General features: G+C 39.0%; 1 long non-coding RNA gene across 5 annotated transcripts; it reads right to left on the bottom strand.

Annotated features, from left to right (window-relative positions):
• On the bottom strand, positions 1-5,533 carry LOC104430511. 5 transcript variants are annotated; one of them, XR_005545492.1, is made up of 9 exons: positions 4,854-5,533; positions 3,863-4,017; positions 3,468-3,753; positions 2,542-2,644; positions 2,201-2,368; positions 2,032-2,128; positions 1,661-1,881; positions 956-1,036; positions 1-507 (listed from the first exon to the last, which is right to left on the bottom strand). It is a non-coding gene; the product is annotated as an uncharacterized LOC104430511 (long non-coding RNA). The 5 variants fall into 5 exon arrangements; XR_005545493.1 differs by lacking the exon at positions 3,468-3,753; XR_005545491.1 differs by lacking the exon at positions 3,468-3,753 and having other exon boundaries at positions 2,563-2,644.
• Between the last annotated feature and the right edge of the window lie 4,989 nt (positions 5,534-10,522).

Raw genomic sequence — 10,522 nt, 5'->3', positions numbered from 1 at the left:
GATGGCCATTATCTCTCCATAAACACATGCAGAGCATTTCACTTGCTCAATCGTTTGTCTAACAGCAAGAGTAGCATCTGTGAAATAGCCACCTGTGAATCACATAATCTGTACAACCATCTCTAGGAACAGGTACAACCATTTCTAGGAACAGTAACAATGAAGAAGATCACTAATAAAGGTGCCATTCAATTCTCGGGCAACAAAGAATTCTAAAAAATTGCCGCCTGTCTTGTTGGCATTACAGGTCTAAGTACATCTTCAAAAGCAACAAGAGCATCTATATTTTGATCTTCATAGTTGATAAAGCTAAAAGGTATATAGAATAATGTAATGTGGAGCTGCAATCGATGCCTAGGCCTGAAGTTACTTCCAGCCCCAATAGTAAGTTGCTTGAACTCAGCAAATAATAGAAGACCTGACAGTAACACTTCAAGTTTTCGGCTTCTTTGGTGCTCGCAAGTTACTAGGCTTAGGCTTCCGCTTTATCCCCAATAAATGCTCAACCTAGGATACAGCCGAACATCAGAACTTATGAAGTATGAACCAAGGGCAGGTGCCTTAAAAGCCAGGACAAAAAAGATTCCCTGGTAAAAGAAAACAAAAGGAGAAGAGAGAAGCCCTAAAACCATTTTGACAAACCCAGCTTGATAAAAATATCACTAAAATTGTGATGCCTAAGACCTTGCTTTTCTTCTAAAAGTCTAGTAACTTTAGTCTAAAATGCATCTGGAAGCAGAAGTACAAAAATGATCTGATGGTGGCAAATACTCAGAAATTATTCCAAGTGGTGTTAAAAGGATAGCCCGGCGGTGCTGCATACATAGAAAACCTTGCACCTGAGATGCATCTTGATAATTTGCGTCGAAAATTATAGTGCAAACAAACACAGACCAATTTCCTTTTTGCAACAAAATAAGAGTAACACTACATCCAAACTTGGGTCGACACTGACCTTCCTATCTCCAAGCATGGGAGTTAAGCTCCCGGATCCTTCTCAATGGTGGCAAAGCCACTTCTTGGATCACTGTTTTGACTGGAAATACCCCAGAAGAAAAAAGAAAAAAAAAATAATTAAATAAATAGGCACAAAGTAACAAAAATCTAATCATTATTTTATCATTCAATTACCATGGTAAATAGACATTGCATGAAGTCCAGCTTACACTTATTAGATGGTGTCTAATTGTCTTCTCAAATATAGATTGTTTATCATCAATCAAGTCAGACCACTAAAATTTCTATTAAGGTGCCACCTTTTTAAGCATAAAGATGGAGACATCTTATAAATATAGGTTGATCTATAATGCATGGTCATAGGCTATGATTTTTTAGTTAACAAATTCACGAGTCTTGAAACTGGAGATTCCCCTCAAATGTCTGGGGAAATATAATATGGAAAGAGTCATCCAGGCAGTGATCCATGGAGATGTACATTAGCAAACAGAAACATCTCCTCAGCAGAGCCCAGGCTCTGAGGGATTTGGGATAAATAGAAAATCTGAAGCAGCAAAGCGAAAAGACAGTCAAGCACTTTGGTCATGGAACAAGACACTCCACATTGACATCTTATAAAGTCAGGTTAATCTAAAATGCTAGGTACTTAAATGCCAATGAATAAAGAACTAGTAACTTGATTTTTTAACACAGGAAAACATACCCAGGCTTAACATGACCACTAAGCACAAGATAAGGTGTCTTCATTTGAGCTTGAGCTTCCCTCATCCTCTCTGCAGACAAAGAAGGCGTGTCTGAATTCTTCATCTGCTTCAACTTCAATTCTTCCTGGTATTGCTTTACGCGCTTCTCTTGCTTCATTTTGCCAGGCCCTTTTCCATGAAATTTATGGGAAAGCAATTGGAAAGCTTCCTTTGGGATTAACTGTTGCAAAACATTCAAAACAAGAAGATTGGCATAAAAAAATCAAAGTAATGAATTGGTGTTTCTTTGTCAGATGCAAAAAGAAATTATAATGGAGAATCTAGTATTACAAGGCTATAGTAACAAGACGTGAGTGGAAAATAAACTTACAGAAGCCTTGGCAAGAGCCTTTGCAAGTAATTCAACTACTGACATGCCTGACCTGTTCAGTAGTTGCTCGGCTGCAGACTTGAATGCTGTAATGACACTGCATTTTGGAGGATATTAGCATCTTGTTATAGGCAATGATTCAGCTTCTCAGCAAAAAGAATGATTGTACCTATCAGAAATGTCTTATTGATTCTGCAGCTTCAACACCAGCAGTTTGAGCAACATCACTTGGCTGCGGAGCAGCAATGTGTTCAAATTTTACCCCAAGACTCTCTTTCGATCTTAGATACATTTGCCCTTCTTGGATCGAACAGCATGACATCTACTCCAGTATTGCCTAGAAAACAACATTGCCCTCAGCATCTGGTGAGCTATAGAAATAATGAAGCTATGGAAAATGCAATGCAGTTGTGCTAATAGTCGGGGTCTTTTTTTGGGGGGGTTAAGTGTGAGCCTACATGTGATGTTGAAGCATATATTCACAGAAAAGAGAAGCAAATCAAAACATACCACATGAATTATCCAGCATACCTGGATAATTAACTGGACATCATTGATGTCCAATCCACATGCCGCCACATTCGTGGCCACTAATATCATATACTTGCCAGACCTGAAACCAGCAAGTGTAACTTGCACTCAGGAAGCAAAGTTTAAGCAAGGAAAAGCATGTCTTGTGTCAATTAAGAGGCAAAAAAGGTTTCAACCATTTTAATATAGATGGTCATTGGTAGCCATTCTGAGCATGTATCCAGATGGCCTTTTACATTTTGTTTTTACTTAATATAAATCTTGTGGCTTGCAGACACTTCTTTTAAATCTGAAACTCTCAAAATCATCACAACACTCGAGTATCGACACATAAATTCAGAAATAATTCATTCATAGTTTTTGTCAAATTCAAATAATATTTTAAATTTTAGTGGGAATACTTATCGCTTTTGCTTAAGTGTAACCAAACATGACCCAGAGCGTGAGAGTTAATTTCTAGAAATACTTGCATACACAAAACCAGAAAACAAGTGACATACAAGGAATGCATCACTTAAATAGATAGCCCCTGCAAATTAACAAAAGAATATTGTTTCCAGTCATGATGCCAGACCTACCACTGAATTAGATCCAAAAGCAAATGTTTATAATTCATTCTATTGAAGCCTAGACCTATGCATTCATCACTCGAAAATCTGAGGGTATGTGCCCCACTAAAAGCATCAGCCACCTTTATTCTTTGAAAAAATTTTATAATGAAAGGGAATTTTTTGCTACAGACCAATTTCTTTGCCTCTGGATGTAACATTCATTGCTGTAATCATTTATACCTTGTGAAACCACCACACATCAATATATCAGCACTCTCCAAGAAAATGAACTTCTAGGCAAACTAGGTTGGTTGATTTGATTAAGATAGTAATAAACTTGCACGACATTGTCACCTGCTATATGTGGTTGACAACTAGAGAGCAGGCAAACCAACTATTTGTAGTCATGTAATTTAGTATAATAAACCATGCTCTATCTTCTTTGTTCATCTCCTCTTCAGTGTGTTACAACGTTAATACTCTTACGCGTATTAGTATCTCTAAAGATTATGCACATTCATCATTTGACTCTCATTGGGCTTGCTGTATGTCTCCTTGCAAGGGCCGTGCTCCAGGTGATAATCCAGAAAGTTGAGAAGCAGATTCCTTCATCTCAGTAAAAATTATGGTACGGCCTCCACTAAAGAAAATCCAACCAGAGAAGAAAGTTTTAAAAGTGTAGTGTCAAGTAAATCTTGTGACTAACAAAAGAGCACAGCATTGAAGAAATAAAAATGGAAACAACTAACCTGCTGTAACAGCATATTATGTCTGGGATAAGCTGAGGTCTAGCCGAGCTTGTGCAAGGAATAACAATATGCCTAACATTGGTTCTGGCCTTCATTTTCTCATTACCTACTGGATCTATAGTTCTCCTGTTTTGTTTAAGGAACCTGGAAGAAATCTGGAAATGCAAAGTTGTGCCATCAGGAAAAGTTGGGTGAAGATGAGTTTGCACAGCAGCAAATAAGTAAAACCAAACATTAACAACCGAGATACAAATTCAAAACAACAAAACAATTTTGCTAGATTAAGTTACATACACCCTTCACCTATTCTTCCCTATGCTACTACCATTAACCTCTCCCTCGAGAGAAATAAAAGCCAATCTCAGCCAATTCTCTGTTTCACTAAGACAGGATCATGAATTCGAGCCAGACCAGCAGAAGAATTGAGAAACAATGCAGAAAACATGCAAAGCTTCGAACTGCTTGTCAATTGTAACTGCAATGAAAATGAGAATGCGTATGTCACTAAGTGAACTTAACTGCAACATCAAATTCGACAGTAGCGGACGAAAAGAAAAGAGGAATTGGTTCCAGATTTACTTTTGCCTGCAGTAGCAATCTTGGCCTAAACATCCTCTCATATCAGACAGGGCAAGTCGTCAGTCTATATATAAATAGAGTCATGAGGTGACAACTTTGCCGAGAGAAGGACGAAGGTTGCTGTAAAATTGACAACTCCATGCAATTGGGTGGCATAGCGAGTAAGACACACTCAAATACCAGTAGGGATCAGATTCTTATTGATCAGCTAGAGCCTAGCGCAACTTAATACTCAGTGCTAAGACAGAGTTCAAGGAAAACAACCTTGCCAAACAACATTTCATCTAAATAAGCACAAGAAGTGGGAAAAAAATTATATAATTTCTCCTCTCATAGTATATACAGTCGATTTCCAATAAAGCGAATATCGACAAAGCAAACTGAATACGAGAGAAACATAGGCGCTACCTACCCATCAAGCAAATGAAGGTTTCAAGGATTTCCTTGTACCTTGTCTTGGAATGCTCAAGTGATGCTGCGACAACCGAAAACATCATTTTGCTCCTTCAAATGGATGGATTGCCTTTGATCCTCCACACGTTGAAGTTGTGATGATAATTGAAGCAAGTTCATTGTAGTACCACCACCTTCAGGAGAAAGGTTGTCTTTGGAGTTTACAAAACCTGATCCCCCAGAATCCCATCAGAGATCTCCAAATCAGAAACCAGGGGATGACCTGGGAGGTTTCTTCTGCAGAGTACATCACCGATGAAGACAATTTTTTCAACTCCACCCCGACGGAAGCATGCGAACTCATATCCACTAGCTTGTCGGTTGCTCCGCACAGAGAGGAATGATAGTCGGTGCCTGCCATGACCAAAGACTGAGCCATGGGAATTCGGGGGTGGCTTGTAGAATGTTGCTCTACACCACAATTGCTTTATTGTGCTGTTAATTAAAACAAGCTCATACATCAACCATTCACTACTCACAGAGACAACAAAACCTGCTTCTCTTTTCATATATGTCAGCTTAGTGACCCTTTTCTACATCACACGCTGTCATTACTGCAACGTCCAGACCATTCACTTCTCTAATTTGCCAGTTAATTAGCAGATTTCAGCCAAGCGCACGCGACCATCGACATGTCAATCTTGCGGAATTCAAATAAAAGTCTTCATACCTGGCCAGTGCGGCACGGCCGACCAAATCAGTCCCATCGAGGACGATGTCAAACCTCATGGCCTAAATGGGAAAAAGCGCATCGATCCCATTGTCCTTCAACTTCAACCTCAAGCCGTCCGAGATCCTGAAATTCGACAAAGCGTTGCGGTTCTCCTCCTGAGCCACCTCACCATCCCCGTCGCTCAACCTCGCCTTTTTCTTCTTCTTCTTCTTCTTCCCCTTCAAGTTCTCAGGGTCGACCAACTCGGAGCCGGTCTCGCTCGTCTTCCTCGTCGTCCTCGCACAACTCCAGCGCCTTCCTCTTCTTCTCTTTCTTCGCATCCCCTTGATGCTCCAGGAGCTTCGGCTGCTTGGATTCGGAGCCTTTGCTGCCGCTCCTCTTTTCCTTCCTGCGCTTCTTGTCCGACGTCGGAGACTCGAAGCCGCCGTCGGCCTCGAAGGCATCGATGAAGCTGTCGAAAACGGCGAGAGGAGTTTAGGGGACGGGAGGGGAGGGAGTGGTTTCGTCCCTTCTTCTCTTCTCCTTCTGTCACTCTGTGCTCCATCTCCGCGTTGGAAACAGTCGACGGTGGAGGCGGAGGCAGAGGAGGCTCGGGACCCAGCTGCGATCGGCGGGGCTCTCGGGGCGATGTGCCAGCAGCAGACCGGCGATGCTTTTGGGGAGGCGGAGAAGGAGAAGAAGCATGAGGCCCTCAGGTCCCGACCATCGAGCTCGAGGACATAGAGTCCAAAGACCTCGCGGTGGCTCGGAGTCGGAGTTCGTCGGAGGGAATCGAGGTCCAGAAGTTGCCGAGAGATCAACGTGAGCGCAAACCTTGTGCTCCATCTCCGTGGGAACAGTCAAAGGCGGAGGGGTCGGGACCCGACGGCGACTGGCGAGGCTCTCGGAGGAGGCGACGTGCCAGACGCAGATGACCGGTGAGGCTCTCGGAGGAGGCGACGTGCCAGACGCAGATGACCGGTGAGGCTCTCGGAGGAGGCAACGTGCCAGACGCAGATGACCGGTGAGGCTCTCGGAGGAGGCGACGTGTCAGACGCAGATGACCGGTGAGGCTCTCGAAGGAGGCGACGTGCCAGACGCAGATGACCGGCGAGGCTTTTGAGGAGGCGGAGCCGGAAGCGGAGGGGCTGGAATGCGCGGAGAAACAGGTCTCGTCGTTCTCTGTTCGTTCGTTCTCTTAAGAGCAGAGAGAAAACCCCTTAAAATTCAATTGAGGAGAGAGAAACTTTTCGGGCGGGAGCTTACGAATTTCTTGACCCATTGACCTGTCTTTTCCTCTGTCAGCGAGCTGAGCCGAGCCAAGCCGGGCGAGTCCTTTCATTTTCCAGCGGGTCCCCCAAGACAGGTGTCGATAGCTAAGTGGAACGTGCGCGCCACGTCAGCAGATGACGTGGCGCGCACGAACCACTGAATATTTTCTCCCAAACCAACGGCCTGGAGAAGGCCGCCGCACGCGCGTGCTCGTTCGCCGTTCGCTCCGACCGGGTTGACGCTTGACAGTGAAACTTCTCCTCGTACGGTATACATATTGGGGACTGTTTAAGGAAAGGCTCCCATTCATTTGCTCCTCCCTATGCGATGGTCTTCCTTTTTGGTGTATTTTAAGTTCTTTAGTAAAAGACCCAAAGCATATCTGCTAGAGAAGATTTATTTTTTCGCTTTTTAATTAGCATTATATCCGGTGGTATATCTTATCATATTTACTAGAGAAGATTGACTTTTTTTCTTTTTAATTAACATTATTATATCCGATGGTACTTCTTATCATTAGTTAGGGATAACCGATGGATTTGGGAGCTTTTATATATTTAGGTATCTCTTATAATCAGTTGGGCTAACTTCCTTATTTAAAAAAAAAAAAAAAAAAAAAACCAACTTCAAGTTGAGTGTTAATTCTACTCCGAACTTTTTTTGTCTTAAAAAAATATATGTGAATTGTAGGTAGATTGCAATTGTGCCTCAAACTTTTTTTTTTTTTTTTTTTGCCTAAAAAAACCACAAACTTTTAGTCTAGTCCCAAATTTGCCTCTAGATTTTTTTTTTGTTTACAAAAAATCACAAATTTTATCTTTAGTCCCAAATCTGCTCTCTTTAGCCCTCAATCTAGAAATCATCGTTAGTCGTTTCTAAATTTCCCTAATTTTCATATCTAAGAGGGGTTTAGATTTGGAGATAATTTTCAACGTTGCATCGTTGATGTGAATTTGTTATCACTTTGGAAAGGCCATGTCAAATAACTAATGACAGTTTTTGGGCAAAGGGTAAATGGGGTCAAATTTGACACTATACTTAAAGTTAATGTTCTTTTAATAAAAAGTTCGAACAAATTTGGAATTAGAATTAAAGTTGGTGATCTTTTTTTTAACATAAAAAGGTTCAAGGTAGATTTGAGACTGAACCTAAAAAGTTTGGGGTTTTTTTAAACAAAAAAAAAACGGTCAAGGAAAATTTGTGACTAGACATAAACTTGGGGTATTTTTTAAATAAAAAGAAAAGTTCATCATAGAATTGGGATTGGACTTAAGATTGAATTTTCAAGAGAATTAGGCCTAATTAGTTAGGGATAATCAATAGATCTTGTAAGTTCTTTTTCCTTTCACTTTCTATTGAACAATACCTTGTATACATTTTTACAATGTACACCGAGCAATACCAATAAATTACTAATTCTCTCAGAAATATTAAGTAATTGTTAAATGGGGATTTTTACGCAAGAAAGGCATCAACTTTCTCATGTCAATAAGTGTAGGCTACATTTGATCATCAGAATTTTTAACCAGGATAGGATAGGATAGGATAGGATAGGATAGGATAGAATAGGATATGAAATCCAGAGATTTTGTTATATCATATCTAATATTTAGTGATTGCAATAATAAAATTGGATATATTCATATCATATTATGTACATTAATTGGTATAAAATGACAAATTAATATAAATAAACCAAAAATTTCACATACGGATATGGTAAAAACCCTCTTGTGATACTATTGCCTATTTTATTTTTATTATTTTTTATTTTATTTTCCTCTTTTCTTTTAATTAATTTCTTTTTTATTTCTTTCTTCCCCTTCCATCAATCTATAATAAAATTCTATTAAATTGTAAAATGTACTAATATACCTAAAATATGTAATAAATATTAGAATATATTTATATTTATATGTTGAATTTATATTCTAAAATAGAATTAAATTCGAATATATAAATATAACTAAGAGTAAATTAAAATAACTAAGTTATATTTTTTTGTTAATTTGAATTTATTATATTAGAATTCAAATATTATTTATATTGAAATATAACTTTAATTTTGTTAATTTAAGAAATTTGTTATTCAAGTAAAATAAGTCTGCTATTATAGATCTTAGAAATCACATCTACCTTTATCCTACTTTTCCTCTGGGATAATTTTATCCTATCTATATCATATTTATATCTGACTTTAGCTTTCTTAAGCACACACCAACTTTTATCTTATTCTAAATTTTATCATAACTACCGAGTGCAACCTAAGTTTTATAGGATGGACAATTTTGAACACCTTGTACGCGGCATCTTAAGTTGCAAGCAAACATTAACGTGACAAGATGAATGTCATGACATGACTTTTTCATTAACAATTAAAATGACATTGTCTCTTACATAAAATAAAGACAACCTCATTTCAATTGAATCAAAGATAACCTAGAGTCGCAAATTAGGGCTTAGGGCTTAGGGTTAGCGTTCTTCATAATGAGATTGAAGGTGGGAAATTTGGTGAATGTGCTCTAATTATCTGAGAACCCAATCCCCAATTCGCAAACCGCTCTCACGATCTAATTCGAAACCCTATTATTTGACTGAAAACCGATGTCAATGCCGTCATATGTGAAAGACGACATCGTTTTAATTTATCGATGGATGACAATTTACTGTCATGTGAGCATCCATTTGCCACCTTAGACCCCACAAACGCACTTTTTTATGGAAGTTGTAATGATGTAAAATTATTTGTCGAGTAAAAAGTGGATACATTTTCATGCAGCACATGAAAGTTTTGAACAAAATTATCCCCAAATGATAATCGATGTCTTTTTATGTGACATTTAAAAGTTGAGCATACAAAAGGATAAATTTCTGCCTTTTTATGAAGAACTCTCCTCAAATTCTACGCTAATATCTTATATGATTGAACAATATATAATATAATATAATATAACATAATATAATATAATATAATATAGAGCTTACAACATTAGGGAAATAACAAAATTAATGTTTTGGAAAAATTAATAAAGAAGAAAAATCGAATAAAAGGGAAACATGGAAAGAGTGCACGCCGGCCATTCATAACCAGCCACTCTCTCGAACTCTTGTTGACTCATGATGGACCGGCACCGGCACCGGCACTGGCACCAGCACCAGCACCAACATAGCCAGTCTCATGCACGCCACCTCCTTCCCCTTATTTGATCAAAACGAAAAAGTGAGAGTGATTATATATAAAAGGAAGGAGCATGTTTTTTTCCACATTAAAGACTACACTTGAAGTGTAATTAAAAATAGAAAAATACAAGTCACTTACATAATTGCAAATAAGTCATATAAGAATACAAATATATGAAAGCGTGCAGCAATCGACTAGAGTATCTAAGGGGAAATTTCTAAGGTACATCCGATGTACTTTAGGACTTTCTTTTGCCACCCTTTTACACTTGACGATGATGATGACACATCCCGACATCGTAAAACAATTATACATTGTGTCACGGCATTTTTATATTTAGTTATAGGGACATGTCGTAAGATTAGCAAGATTCACCGATGGTATCATTGAAGTGTCTGTTTATAGGGGTAGCTAATGGGGTGAACGTGGGCTAGCAATTTCTAGGCTGAAAACTTTGACCGGAGGACTAGTTGTAGAGGAAGAGGACTCTACTCTTTCTAGAATTAACCTTTGATAAGGTGCT

The sequence above is a fragment of the Eucalyptus grandis genome, chromosome 8 (genome assembly GCF_016545825.1).
Source record: "Eucalyptus grandis isolate ANBG69807.140 chromosome 8, ASM1654582v1, whole genome shotgun sequence".
Taxonomy (NCBI): domain Eukaryota; kingdom Viridiplantae; phylum Streptophyta; class Magnoliopsida; order Myrtales; family Myrtaceae; genus Eucalyptus; species Eucalyptus grandis.
Note: the sequence above shows the minus strand (reverse complement) of the source record. Positions and strands in the feature narration are given on the sequence as shown.